We start from the raw sequence: 14198 nt of genomic DNA, 5'->3' as shown, positions 1-14198 counted from the left end.
CACCTCAGGAAATAGGAAGGCAGGAGGCGGGCTGGTTTATGCAAATAAAAGCATGCACTGTGTCCAACCCTTCAGGAGGTTCAGGCAGTGTGCTAGAGCCTTCTTGGTCACAAGAGGTTGGGCACTAGTCCCGGGGAGCCTGTTTAGGCTGAAAGGACTGTGTATGGGCCGGCCTGATCTCCCTGTACTCCTGCACAGGACTCACTCTAAATGATAGGGCTAAAGAGTTCTGCCAGCAAAGCCTATATACAATGGCCGTTCGGGGCCGTTTGGGCAGACAGGTGGTTGGTTGGGCAGAGGGCGAGGAGGAAGAACTGTGTTCACTCCTCTGCCTGCCTTTTTACCTCTCGCTTCCCCCCACTCACTCCTCCATCTGCCTCCCACTATGTCACACTAACTTTCCTCCTGACCTCCATTTCAAATAGGTCACTTCATTCCAACTAGGCCCAGTGAAAAGGACAAGACGTTGGGTTCTTTATGCATTTTTTCCAAAGACAAAATGCTGCGCTGCGCCCATTTGCAAGTCCACAAAGCTAGCACAGTCCTAAGACGGTTTTTCATTTAAGCACTGTAGTACACCTGCCAAAAGGGCAGTGAAGCATTCCAGGACGAACTGCAGACCTAGCTGGAGGACGGGAGTGTGTGGAGCAAGCTCCAACTCCATCTCCCTGTTCCAGAAGTCCGTGGCCGGCAGTTATAGGAAGCGTGGAATGCAATCACATGAAAAGTAAAAACCCGTTTCAGGCATGTCAGAAGTGGGATTCGAACCCAGACCTGAACGCAGCACCTTAGACCACTCGGCCATCCTGACTCTGCCTTAGGCGCTCGCCTGAATCGGCTTAGAGGCTATGTTGGCAAGTCTTTGACCACACTTAAATCCTCTTGGATTTCCTAAAATGTCTCCACAGTCTGCCAGGAATATACTCTCGCGCATCCCACCCACCCCTCCTAACCCACCACCCTCCCCATCCATTTTAAAAATGTCACTTCATTCCCACTAGGCCCAGTTAAAAGGACAACACATTGGGTTCTTTATGCATTTTTTCCAAAGGCAAAATGTCGCGGTGCGCCCGTTTGCATGTCCACAAGGCCGGCCCAGTCCAAAGATGGTTTTTCACTGGAGTTCACTTTCCCAAAAAAGAAGCGAGGAAATACAGGAAGCACTGGAAATCAACCATGAGGCCTGCAGTGCGTGCTCCAACTCCATCTCCCTGTTCCAGAAAGCCTTGGCCAGCAGTTATAGGACGCCTGGAATGTTACAATCAAATGAAAAGAAAAATTCTGTTACAGACATGTCAGAAGTGGGATTCGAACCCACGCTTCCAGAGGAGACTGCGACCTGAACGCAGCGCCTTAGACCACTCGGCCATCCTGACTCTGCCATTTGCACCCCTCAGATGCGGCTTAGAGGCAATGTTGGAAAGTCTCAAAGACCACCCGCCTAAAATCCTCTCCTATTGCATTAAAGTCTCCCAATTCCTCCCAAAAGAATAATCACAGGCAGGGCAGCACTCATACAACGACTACTGGCACAGACGTGCAGGGTTCAATCCCTATGTACAGCAGCTACTTGTCACAAGCACACATGAGTCTTTCATGTTTCTGCAGAACGGTGCTGCCTGCCACCTGTTAACAGACACAAGCAACTACACCTCAGGAAATAGGAAGGCAGGAGGCGGGCTGGTTTATGCAAATAAAAGCATGCACTGTGTCCAACCCTTCAGGAGGTTCAGGCAGTGTGCTAGAGCCTTCTTGGTCACAAGAGGTTGGGCACTAGTCCCGGGGAGCCTGTTTAGGCTGAAAGGACTGTGTATGGGCCGGCCTGATCTCCCTGTACTCCTGCACAGGACTCACTCTAAATGACAGGGCTAAAGAGTTCTGCCAGCAAAGCCTATATACAATGGCCGTTCGTGGCCGTTTGGGCAGGCAGGTGGTTGGTTGGGCAGAGGGCGAGGAGGAAGAACTGTGTTCACTCCTCTGCCTGCCTTTTTACCTCTCGCTTCCCCCCACTCACTCCTCCATCTGCCTCCCACTATGTCACACTAACTTTCCACCTGACCCCCATTTCAAATAGGTCACTTCATTCCAACTAGGCCCAGTGAAAAGGACAAGACGTTGGGTTCTTTATGCATTTTTTCCAAAGACAAAATGCCGCGCTGCGCCCATTTGCAAGTCCACAAAGCTAGCACAGTCCTAAGACGGTTTTTCATTTAAGCACTGTAGTACACCTGCCAAAAGGGCAGTGAAGCATTCCAGGACGAACTGCAGACCTAGCTGGAGGACGGGAGTGTGTGGAGCAAGCTCCAACTCCATCTCCCTGTTCCAGAAGTCTGTGGCCGGCAGTTATAGGAAGCGTGGAATGCAATCACATGAAAAGTAAAAACCCGTTTCAGGCATGTCAGAAGTGGGATTCGAACCCAGACCTGAACGCAGCACCTTAGACCACTCGGCCATCCTGACTCTGCCTTAGGCGCTTGCCTGAATCGGCTTAGAGGCTATGTTGGCAAGTCTTTGACCACACTTAAATCCTCTTGGATTTCCTAAAATGTCTCCACAGTCTTCCAGGAATATACTCTCGCGCATCCCACCCACCCCTCCTAACCCACCACCCTCCCCATCCATTTTAAAAATGTCACTTCATTCCCACTAGGCACAGTTAAAAGGACAACACATTGGGTTCTTTATGCATTTTTTCCAAAGGCAAAATGTCGCGGTGCGCCCGTTTGCATGTCCACAAGGCCGGCCCAGTCCAAAGATGGTTTTTCACTGGAGTTCACTTTCCCAAAAAAGAAGCGAGGAAATACAGGAAGCACTGGAAATCAACCATGAGGCCTGCAGTGCGTGCTCCAACTCCATCTCCCTGTTCCAGAAAGCCTTGGCCAGCAGTTATAGGACGCCTGGAATGTTACAATCAAATGAAAAGAAAAATTCTGTTACAGACATGTCAGAAGTGGGATTCGAACCCACGCCTCCAGAGGAGACTGCGACCTGAACGCAGCGTCTTAGACCACTCGGCCATCCTGACTCTGCCATTTGCACCCCTCAGATGCGGCTTAGAGGCAATGTTGGAAAGTCTCAAAGACCACCCGCCTAAAATCCTCTCCTATTGCATTAAAGTCTCCCAATTCCTCCCAAAAGAATAATCACAGGCAGGGCAGCACTCATACAATGACTACTGGCACAGACGTGCAGGGTTCAATCCCTATGTACAGCAGCTACTTGTCACAAGCACACATGAGTCTTTCATGTTTCTGCAGAACGGTGCTGCCTGCCACCTGTTAACAGACACAAGCAACTACACCTCAGGAAATAGGAAGGCAGGAGGCGGGCTGGTTTATGCAAATAAAAGCATGCACTGTGTCCAACCCTTCAGGAGGTTCAGGCAGTGTGCTAGAGCCTTCTTGGTCACAAGAGGTTGGGCACTAGTCCCGGGGAGCCTGTTTAGGCTGAAAGGACTGTGTATGGGCCGGCCTGATCTCCCTGTACTCCTGCACAGGACTCACTCTAAATGACAGGGCTAAAGAGTTCTGCCAGCAAAGCCTATATACAATGGCCGTTCGTGGCCGTTTGGGCAGGCAGGTGGTTGGTTGGGCAGAGGGCAAGGAGGAAGAACTGTGTTCACTCCTCTGCCTGCCTTTTTACCTCTCGCTTCCCCCCACTCACTCCTCCATCTGCCTCCCACTATGTCACACTAACTTTCCTCCTGACCTCCATTTCAAATAGGTCACTTCATTCCAACTAGGCCCAGTGAAAAGGACAAGACGTTGGGTTCTTTATGCATTTTTTCCAAAGACAAAATGCCGCGCTGCGCCCATTTGCAAGTCCACAAAGCTAGCACAGTCCTAAGACGGTTTTTCATTTAAGCACTGTAGTACACCTGCCAAAAGGGCAGTGAAGCATTCCAGGACGAACTGCAGACCTAGCTGGAGGACGGGAGTGTGTGGAGCAAGCTCCAACTCCATCTCCCTGTTCCAGAAGTCCGAGGCCGGCAGTTATAGGAAGCGTGGAATGCAATCACATGAAAAGTAAAAACCTGTTTCAGGCATGTCAGAAGTGGGATTCGAACCCAGACCTGAACGCAGCACCTTAGATCACTCGGCCATCCTGACTCTGCCTTAGGCGCTTGCCTGAATCGGCTTAGAGGCTATGTTGGCAAGTCTTTGACCACACTTAAATCCTCTTGGATTTCCTAAAATGTCTCCACAGTCTGCCAGGAATATACTCTTGCGCATCCCACCCACCCCTCCTAACCCACCACCCTCCCCATCCATTTTAAAAATGTCACTTCATTCCCACTAGGCCCAGTTAAAAGGACAACACATTGGGTTCTTTATGCATTTTTTCCAAAGGCAAAATGTCGCGGTGCGCCCGTTTGCATGTCCACAAGGCCGGCCCAGTCCAAAGATGGTTTTTCACTGGAGTTCACTTTCCCAAAAAAGAAGCGAGGAAATACAGGAAGCACTGGAAATCAACCATGAGGCCTGCAGTGCGTGCTCCAACTCCATCTCCCTGTTCCAGAAAGCCTTGGCCAGCAGTTATAGGACGCCTGGAATGTTACAATCAAATGAAAAGAAAAATTCTGTTACAGACATGTCAGAAGTGGGATTCGAACCCACGCCTCCAGAGGAGACTGCGACCTGAACGCAGCGCCTTAGACCACTCGGCCATCCTGACTCTGCCATTTGCACCCCTCAGATGCGGCTTAGAGGCAATGTTGGAAAGTCTCAAAGACCACCCGCCTAAAATCCTCTCCTATTGCATTAAAGTCTCCCAATTCCTCCCAAAAGAATAATCACAGGCAGGGCAGCACTCATACAACGACTACTGGCACAGACGTGCAGGGTTCAATCCCTATGTACAGCAGCTACTTGTCACAAGCACACATGAGTCTTTCATGTTTCTGCAGAACGGTGCTGCCTGCCACCTGTTAACAGACACAAGCAACTACACCTCAGGAAATAGGAAGGCAGGAGGCGGGCTGGTTTATGCAAATAAAAGCATGCACTGTGTCCAACCCTTCAGGAGGTTCAGGCAGTGTGCTAGAGCCTTCTTGGTCACAAGAGGTTGGGCACTAGTCCCGGGGAGCCTGTTTAGGCTGAAAGGACTGTGTATGGGCCGGCCTGATCTCCCTGTACTCCTGCACAGGACTCACTCTAAATGATAGGGCTAAAGAGTTCTGCCAGCAAAGCCTATATACAATGGCCGTTCGGGGCCGTTTGGGCAGACAGGTGGTTGGTTGGGCAGAGGGCGAGGAGGAAGAACTGTGTTCACTCCTCTGCCTGCCTTTTTACCTCTCGCTTCCCCCCACTCACTCCTCCATCTGCCTCCCACTATGTCACACTAACTTTCCTCCTGACCTCCATTTCAAATAGGTCACTTCATTCCAACTAGGCCCAGTGAAAAGGACAAGACGTTGGGTTCTTTATGCATTTTTTCCAAAGACAAAATGCTGCGCTGCGCCCATTTGCAAGTCCACAAAGCTAGCACAGTCCTAAGACGGTTTTTCATTTAAGCACTGTAGTACACCTGCCAAAAGGGCAGTGAAGCATTCCAGGACGAACTGCAGACCTAGCTGGAGGACGGGAGTGTGTGGAGCAAGCTCCAACTCCATCTCCCTGTTCCAGAAATCCGTGGCCGGCTGTTATAGGAAGCGTGGAATGCAATCACATGAAAAGTAAAAACCCATTTCAGGCATGTCAGAAGTGGGATTCGAACCCACGCCTCCAGAGGAGACTGCGACCTGAACGCAGCGCCTTAGACCACTCGGCCATCCTGACTCTGCCTTAGGCGCTCGCCTGAATCGGCTTAGAGGCTATGTTGGCAAGTCTTTGACCACACTTAAATCCTCTTGGATTTCCTAAAATGTCTCCACAGTCTGCCAGGAATATACTCTCGCGCATCCCACCCACCCCTCCTAACCCACCACCCTCCCCATCCATTTTAAAAATGTCACTTCATTCCCACTAGGCCCAGTTAAAAGGACAACACATTGGGTTCTTTATGCATTTTTTCCAAAGGCAAAATGTCGCGGTGCGCCCGTTTGCATGTCCACAAGGCCGGCCCAGTCCAAAGATGGTTTTTCACTGGAGTTCACTTTCCCAAAAAAGAAGCGAGGAAATACAGGAAGCACTGGAAATCAACCATGAGGCCTGCAGTGCGTGCTCCAACTCCATCTCCCTGTTCCAGAAAGCCTTGGCCAGCAGTTATAGGACGCCTGGAATGTTACAATCAAATGAAAAGAAAAAATCTGTTACAGACATGTCAGAGGTGGGATTCGAACCCACTGCGACCTGAACGCAGCGCCTTAGACCACTCGGCCATCCTGACTCTGCCGTTTGCACCCCTCAGATGCGGCTTAGAGGCAATGTTGGAAAGTCTCAAAGACCACCCGCCTAAAATCCTCTCCTATTGCATTAAAGTCTCCAAATTCCTCCCAAAAGAATAATCACAGGCAGGGCAGCACTCATACAACGACTACTGGCACAGACGTGCAGGGTTCAATCCCTATGTACAGCAGCTACTTGTCACAAGCACACATGAGTCTTTCATGTTTCTGCAGAACGGTGCTGCCTGCCACCTGTTAACAGACACGAGCAACTACACCTCAGGAAATAGGAAGGCAGGAGGCGGGCTGGTTTATGCAAATAAAAGCATGCACTGTGTCCAACCCTTCAGGAGGTTCAGGCAGTGTGCTAGAGCCTTCTTGGTCACAAGAGGTTGGGCACTAGTGCCGGGGAGCCTGTTTAGGCTGAAAGGACTGTGTATGGGCCGGCCTGATCTCCCTGTACTCCTGCACAGGACTCACTCTAAATTACAGGGCTAAAGAGTTCTGCCAGCAAAGCCTATATACAATGGCCGTTCGTGGCCGTTTGGGCAGGCAGGTGGTTGGTTGGGCAGAGGGCGAGGAGGAAGAACTGTGTTCACTCCTCTGCCTGCCTTTTTACCTCTCGCTTCCCCCCACTCACTCCTCCATCTGCCTCCCACTATGTCACACTAACTTTCCACCTGACCCCCATTTCAAATAGGTCACTTCATTCCAACTAGGCCCAGTGAAAAGGACAAGACGTTGGGTTCTTTATGCATTTTTTCCAAAGACAAAATGCCGCGCTGCGCCCATTTGCAAGTCCACAAAGCTAGCACAGTCCTAAGACGGTTTTTCATTTAAGCACTGTAGTACACCTGCCAAAAGGGCAGTCAAGCATTCCAGGACCAACTGCAGACCTAGCTGGAGGACGGGAGTGTGTGGAGCAAGCTCCAACTCCATCTCCCTGTTCCAGAAATCCGTGGCCGGCAGTTATAGGAAGCGTGGAATGCAATCACATGAAAAGTAAAAACCCATTTCAGGCATGTCAGAAGTGGGATTCGAACCCACGCCTCCAGAGGAGACTGCGACCTGAACGCAGCGCCTTAGACCACTCGGCCATCCTGACTCTGCCTTAGGCGCTCGCCTGAATCGGCTTAGAGGCTATGTTGGCAAGTCTTTGACCACACTTAAATCCTCTTGGATTTCCTAAAATGTCTCCACAGTCTGCCAGGAATATACTCTCGCGCATCCCACCCACCCCTCCTAACCCACCACCCTCCCCATCCATTTTAAAAATGTCACTTCATTCCCACTAGGCCCAGTTAAAAGGACAACACATTGGGTTCTTTATGCATTTTTTCCAAAGGCAAAATGTCGCGGTGCGCCCGTTTGCATGTCCACAAGGCCGGCCCAGTCCAAAGATGGTTTTTCACTGGAGTTCACTTTCCCAAAAAAGAAGCGAGGAAATACAGGAAGCACTGGAAATCAACCATGAGGCCTGCAGTGCGTGCTCCAACTCCATCTCCCTGTTCCAGAAAGCCTTGGCCAGCAGTTATAGGACGCCTGGAATGTTACAATCAAATGAAAAGAAAAAATCTGTTACAGACATGTCAGAGGTGGGATTCGAACCCACGCCTCCAGCGGAGACTGCGACCTGAACGCAGCGCCTTAGACCACTCGGCCATCCTGACTCTGCCGTTTGCACCCCTCAGATGCGGCTTAGAGGCAATGTTGGAAAGTCTCAAAGACCACCCGCCTAAAATCCTCTCCTATTGCATTAAAGTCTCCCAATTCCTCCCAAAAGAATAATCACAGGCAGGGCAGCACTCATACAATGACTACTGGCACAGACGTGCAGGGTTCAATCCCTATGTACAGCAGCTACTTGTCACAAGCACACATGAGTCTTTCATGTTTCTGCAGAACGGTGCTGCCTGCCACCTGTTAACAGACACAAGCAACTACACCTCAGGAAATAGGAAGGCAGGAGGCGGGCTGGTTTATGCAAATAAAAGCATGCACTGTGTCCAACCCTTCAGGAGGTTCAGGCAGTGTGCTAGAGCCTTCTTGGTCACAAGAGGTTGGGCACTAGTCCCGGGGAGCCTGTTTAGGCTGAAAGGACTGTGTATGGGCCGGCCTGATCTCCCTGTACTCCTGCACAGGACTCACTCTAAATGACAGGGCTAAAGAGTTCTGCCAGCAAAGCCTATATACAATGGCCGTTCGTGGCCGTTTGGGCAGGCAGGTGGTTGGTTGGGCAGAGGGCAAGGAGGAAGAACTGTGTTCACTCCTCTGCCTGCCTTTTTACCTCTCGCTTCCCCCCACTCACTCCTCCATCTGCCTCCCACTATGTCACACTAACTTTCCTCCTGACCTCCATTTCAAATAGGTCACTTCATTCCAACTAGGCCCAGTGAAAAGGACAAGACGTTGGGTTCTTTATGCATTTTTTCCAAAGACAAAATGCCGCGCTGCGCCCATTTGCAAGTCCACAAAGCTAGCACAGTCCTAAGACGGTTTTTCATTTAAGCACTGTAGTACACCTGCCAAAAGGGCAGTGAAGCATTCCAGGACGAACTGCAGACCTAGCTGGAGGACGGGAGTGTGTGGAGCAAGCTCCAACTCCATCTCCCTGTTCCAGAAGTCCGAGGCCGGCAGTTATAGGAAGCGTGGAATGCAATCACATGAAAAGTAAAAACCTGTTTCAGGCATGTCAGAAGTGGGATTCGAACCCAGACCTGAACGCAGCACCTTAGATCACTCGGCCATCCTGACTCTGCCTTAGGCGCTTGCCTGAATCGGCTTAGAGGCTATGTTGGCAAGTCTTTGACCACACTTAAATCCTCTTGGATTTCCTAAAATGTCTCCACAGTCTGCCAGGAATATACTCTTGCGCATCCCACCCACCCCTCCTAACCCACCACCCTCCCCATCCATTTTAAAAATGTCACTTCATTCCCACTAGGCCCAGTTAAAAGGACAACACATTGGGTTCTTTATGCATTTTTTCCAAAGGCAAAATGTCGCGGTGCGCCCGTTTGCATGTCCACAAGGCCGGCCCAGTCCAAAGATGGTTTTTCACTGGAGTTCACTTTCCCAAAAAAGAAGCGAGGAAATACAGGAAGCACTGGAAATCAACCATGAGGCCTGCAGTGCGTGCTCCAACTCCATCTCCCTGTTCCAGAAAGCCTTGGCCAGCAGTTATAGGACGCCTGGAATGTTACAATCAAATGAAAAGAAAAATTCTGTTACAGACATGTCAGAAGTGGGATTCGAACCCACGCCTCCAGAGGAGACTGCGACCTGAACGCAGCGCCTTAGACCACTCGGCCATCCTGACTCTGCCATTTGCACCCCTCAGATGCGGCTTAGAGGCAATGTTGGAAAGTCTCAAAGACCACCCGCCTAAAATCCTCTCCTATTGCATTAAAGTCTCCCAATTCCTCCCAAAAGAATAATCACAGGCAGGGCAGCACTCATACAACGACTACTGGCACAGACGTGCAGGGTTCAATCCCTATGTACAGCAGCTACTTGTCACAAGCACACATGAGTCTTTCATGTTTCTGCAGAACGGTGCTGCCTGCCACCTGTTAACAGACACAAGCAACTACACCTCAGGAAATAGGAAGGCAGGAGGCGGGCTGGTTTATGCAAATAAAAGCATGCACTGTGTCCAACCCTTCAGGAGGTTCAGGCAGTGTGCTAGAGCCTTCTTGGTCACAAGAGGTTGGGCACTAGTCCCGGGGAGCCTGTTTAGGCTGAAAGGACTGTGTATGGGCCGGCCTGATCTCCCTGTACTCCTGCACAGGACTCACTCTAAATGATAGGGCTAAAGAGTTCTGCCAGCAAAGCCTATATACAATGGCCGTTCGGGGCCGTTTGGGCAGACAGGTGGTTGGTTGGGCAGAGGGCGAGGAGGAAGAACTGTGTTCACTCCTCTGCCTGCCTTTTTACCTCTCGCTTCCCCCCACTCACTCCTCCATCTGCCTCCCACTATGTCACACTAACTTTCCTCCTGACCTCCATTTCAAATAGGTCACTTCATTCCAACTAGGCCCAGTGAAAAGGACAAGACGTTGGGTTCTTTATGCATTTTTTCCAAAGACAAAATGCTGCGCTGCGCCCATTTGCAAGTCCACAAAGCTAGCACAGTCCTAAGACGGTTTTTCATTTAAGCACTGTAGTACACCTGCCAAAAGGGCAGTGAAGCATTCCAGGACGAACTGCAGACCTAGCTGGAGGACGGGAGTGTGTGGAGCAAGCTCCAACTCCATCTCCCTGTTCCAGAAATCCGTGGCCGGCAGTTATAGGAAGCGTGGAATGCAATCACATGAAAAGTAAAAACCCATTTCAGGCATGTCAGAAGTGGGATTCGAACCCACGCCTCCAGAGGAGACTGCGACCTGAACGCAGCGCCTTAGACCACTCGGCCATCCTGACTCTGCCTTAGGCGCTCGCCTGAATCGGCTTAGAGGCTATGTTGGCAAGTCTTTGACCACACTTAAATCCTCTTGGATTTCCTAAAATGTCTCCACAGTCTGCCAGGAATATACTCTCGCGCATCCCACCCACCCCTCCTAACCCACCACCCTCCCCATCCATTTTAAAAATGTCACTTCATTCCCACTAGGCCCAGTTAAAAGGACAACACATTGGGTTCTTTATGCATTTTTTCCAAAGGCAAAATGTCGCGGTGCGCCCGTTTGCATGTCCACAAGGCCGGCCCAGTCCAAAGATGGTTTTTCACTGGAGTTCACTTTCCCAAAAAAGAAGCGAGGAAATACAGGAAGCACTGGAAATCAACCATGAGGCCTGCAGTGCGTGCTCCAACTCCATCTCCCTGTTCCAGAAAGCCTTGGCCAGCAGTTATAGGACGCCTGGAATGTTACAATCAAATGAAAAGAAAAAATCTGTTACAGACATGTCAGAGGTGGGATTCGAACCCACTGCGACCTGAACGCAGCGCCTTAGACCACTCGGCCATCCTGACTCTGCCGTTTGCACCCCTCAGATGCGGCTTAGAGGCAATGTTGGAAAGTCTCAAAGACCACCCGCCTAAAATCCTCTCCTATTGCATTAAAGTCTCCAAATTCCTCCCAAAAGAATAATCACAGGCAGGGCAGCACTCATACAACGACTACTGGCACAGACGTGCAGGGTTCAATCCCTATGTACAGCAGCTACTTGTCACAAGCACACATGAGTCTTTCATGTTTCTGCAGAACGGTGCTGCCTGCCACCTGTTAACAGACACGAGCAACTACACCTCAGGAAATAGGAAGGCAGGAGGCGGGCTGGTTTATGCAAATAAAAGCATGCACTGTGTCCAACCCTTCAGGAGGTTCAGGCAGTGTGCTAGAGCCTTCTTGGTCACAAGAGGTTGGGCACTAGTGCCGGGGAGCCTGTTTAGGCTGAAAGGACTGTGTATGGGCCGGCCTGATCTCCCTGTACTCCTGCACAGGACTCACTCTAAATTACAGGGCTAAAGAGTTCTGCCAGCAAAGCCTATATACAATGGCCGTTCGTGGCCGTTTGGGCAGGCAGGTGGTTGGTTGGGCAGAGGGCGAGGAGGAAGAACTGTGTTCACTCCTCTGCCTGCCTTTTTACCTCTCGCTTCCCCCCACTCACTCCTCCATCTGCCTCCCACTATGTCACACTAACTTTCCACCTGACCCCCATTTCAAATAGGTCACTTCATTCCAACTAGGCCCAGTGAAAAGGACAAGACGTTGGGTTCTTTATGCATTTTTTCCAAAGACAAAATGCCGCGCTGCGCCCATTTGCAAGTCCACAAAGCTAGCACAGTCCTAAGACGGTTTTTCATTTAAGCACTGTAGTACACCTGCCAAAAGGGCAGTCAAGCATTCCAGGACCAACTGCAGACCTAGCTGGAGGACGGGAGTGTGTGGAGCAAGCTCCAACTCCATCTCCCTGTTCCAGAAATCCGTGGCCGGCAGTTATAGGAAGCGTGGAATGCAATCACATGAAAAGTAAAAACCCATTTCAGGCATGTCAGAAGTGGGATTCGAACCCACGCCTCCAGAGGAGACTGCGACCTGAACGCAGCGCCTTAGACCACTCGGCCATCCTGACTCTGCCTTAGGCGCTCGCCTGAATCGGCTTAGAGGCTATGTTGGCAAGTCTTTGACCACACTTAAATCCTCTTGGATTTCCTAAAATGTCTCCACAGTCTGCCAGGAATATACTCTCGCGCATCCCACCCACCCCTCCTAACCCACCACCCTCCCCATCCATTTTAAAAATGTCACTTCATTCCCACTAGGCCCAGTTAAAAGGACAACACATTGGGTTCTTTATGCATTTTTTCCAAAGGCAAAATGTCGCGGTGCGCCCGTTTGCATGTCCACAAGGCCGGCCCAGTCCAAAGATGGTTTTTCACTGGAGTTCACTTTCCCAAAAAAGAAGCGAGGAAATACAGGAAGCACTGGAAATCAACCATGAGGCCTGCAGTGCGTGCTCCAACTCCATCTCCCTGTTCCAGAAAGCCTTGGCCAGCAGTTATAGGACGCCTGGAATGTTACAATCAAATGAAAAGAAAAAATCTGTTACAGACATGTCAGAGGTGGGATTCGAACCCACGCCTCCAGCGGAGACTGCGACCTGAACGCAGCGCCTTAGACCACTCGGCCATCCTGACTCTGCCGTTTGCACCCCTCAGATGCGGCTTAGAGGCAATGTTGGAAAGTCTCAAAGACCACCCGCCTAAAATCCTCTCCTATTGCATTAAAGTCTCCAAATTCCTCCCAAAAGAATAATCACAGGCAGGGCAGCACTCATACAACGACTACTGGCACAGACGTGCAGGGTTCAATCCCTATGTACAGCAGCTACTTGTCACAAGCACACATGAGTCTTTCATGTTTCTGCAGAACGGTGCTGCCTGCCACCTGTTAACAGACACAAGCAACTACACCTCAGGAAATAGGAAGGCAGGAGGCGGGCTGGTTTATGCAAATAAAAGCATGCACTGTGTCCAACTCTTCAGGAGGTTCAGGCAGTGTGCTAGAGCCTTCTTGGTCACAAGAGGTTGGGCACTAGTGCCGGGGAGCCTGTTTAGGCTGAAAGGACTGTGTATGGGCCGGCCTGATCTCCCTGTACTCCTGCACAGGACTCACTCTAAATTACAGGGCTAAAGAGTTCTGCCAGCAAAGCCTATATACAATGGCCGTTCGTGGCCGTTCGGGGCCGTTTGGGCAGGCAGGTGGTTGGTTGGGCAGAGGGCGAGGAGGAAGAACTGTGTTCACTCCTCTGCCTGCCTTTTTACCTCTCGCTTCCCCCCACTCACTCCTCCATCTGCCTCCCACTATGTCACACTAACTTTCCACCTGACCCCCATTTCAAATAGGTCACTTCATTCCAACTAGGCCCAGTGAAAAGGACAAGACGTTGGGTTCTTTATGCATTTTTTCCAAAGACAAAATGCCGCGCTGCGCCCATTTGCAAGTCCACAAAGCTAGCACAGTCCTAAGACGGTTTTTCATTTAAGCACTGTAGTACACCTGCCAAAAGGGCAGTCAAGCATTCCAGGACCAACTGCAGACCTAGCTGGAGGACGGGAGTGTGTGGAGCAAGCTCCAACTCCATCTCCCTGTTCCAGAAATCCGTGGCCGGCAGTTATAGGAAGCGTGGAATGCAATCACATGAAAAGTAAAAACCCATTTCAGGCATGTCAGAAGTGGGATTCGAACCCACGCCTCCAGAGGAGACTGCGACCTGAACGCAGCGCCTTAGACCACTCGGCCATCCTGACTCTGCCTTAGGCGCTCGCCTGAATCGGCTTAGAGGCTATGTTGGCAAGTCTTTGACCACACTTAAATCCTCTTGGATTTCCTAAAATGTCTCCACAGTCTGCCAGGAATATACTCTCGCG

General features: G+C 50.7%; 11 non-coding genes across 11 annotated transcripts; all 11 read right to left on the bottom strand.

The window, feature by feature from the left end:
* Positions 1 to 1293: 1293 nt before the first annotated feature.
* TRNAL-CAG (transfer RNA leucine (anticodon CAG)) lies at positions 1294 to 1376 on the bottom strand. Its single transcript has one exon. It is a non-coding gene; the product is annotated as a tRNA-Leu (tRNA).
* A 1566-nt stretch (positions 1377 to 2942) lies between these two features.
* Positions 2943 to 3025, bottom strand: TRNAL-CAG (transfer RNA leucine (anticodon CAG)). Its single transcript has one exon. It is a non-coding gene; the product is annotated as a tRNA-Leu (tRNA).
* A 1566-nt stretch (positions 3026 to 4591) lies between these two features.
* On the bottom strand, positions 4592 to 4674 carry TRNAL-CAG (transfer RNA leucine (anticodon CAG)). Its single transcript has one exon. It is a non-coding gene; the product is annotated as a tRNA-Leu (tRNA).
* Positions 4675 to 5694: 1020 nt separating this feature from the next.
* Positions 5695 to 5777, bottom strand: TRNAL-CAG (transfer RNA leucine (anticodon CAG)). The gene has a single exon. It is a non-coding gene; the product is annotated as a tRNA-Leu (tRNA).
* A 1570-nt stretch (positions 5778 to 7347) lies between these two features.
* On the bottom strand, positions 7348 to 7430 carry TRNAL-CAG (transfer RNA leucine (anticodon CAG)). The gene has a single exon. It is a non-coding gene; the product is annotated as a tRNA-Leu (tRNA).
* Positions 7431 to 7912: 482 nt separating this feature from the next.
* Positions 7913 to 7995, bottom strand: TRNAL-CAG (transfer RNA leucine (anticodon CAG)). The gene has a single exon. It is a non-coding gene; the product is annotated as a tRNA-Leu (tRNA).
* A 1566-nt stretch (positions 7996 to 9561) lies between these two features.
* On the bottom strand, positions 9562 to 9644 carry TRNAL-CAG (transfer RNA leucine (anticodon CAG)). The gene has a single exon. It is a non-coding gene; the product is annotated as a tRNA-Leu (tRNA).
* A 1020-nt stretch (positions 9645 to 10664) lies between these two features.
* TRNAL-CAG (transfer RNA leucine (anticodon CAG)) lies at positions 10665 to 10747 on the bottom strand. Its single transcript has one exon. It is a non-coding gene; the product is annotated as a tRNA-Leu (tRNA).
* Positions 10748 to 12317: 1570 nt separating this feature from the next.
* TRNAL-CAG (transfer RNA leucine (anticodon CAG)) lies at positions 12318 to 12400 on the bottom strand. The gene has a single exon. It is a non-coding gene; the product is annotated as a tRNA-Leu (tRNA).
* Positions 12401 to 12882: 482 nt separating this feature from the next.
* On the bottom strand, positions 12883 to 12965 carry TRNAL-CAG (transfer RNA leucine (anticodon CAG)). The gene has a single exon. It is a non-coding gene; the product is annotated as a tRNA-Leu (tRNA).
* Positions 12966 to 13995: 1030 nt separating this feature from the next.
* On the bottom strand, positions 13996 to 14078 carry TRNAL-CAG (transfer RNA leucine (anticodon CAG)). The gene has a single exon. It is a non-coding gene; the product is annotated as a tRNA-Leu (tRNA).
* Positions 14079 to 14198: the final 120 nt, after the last annotated feature.

Source organism: Ambystoma mexicanum, chromosome 11 (assembly GCF_040938575.1).
Source record: "Ambystoma mexicanum isolate Mex_15411 chromosome 11, UKY_AmexF1_1, whole genome shotgun sequence".
Lineage (NCBI taxonomy): Eukaryota > Metazoa > Chordata > Amphibia > Caudata > Ambystomatidae > Ambystoma > Ambystoma mexicanum.
Note: the sequence above shows the minus strand (reverse complement) of the source record. Positions and strands in the feature narration are given on the sequence as shown.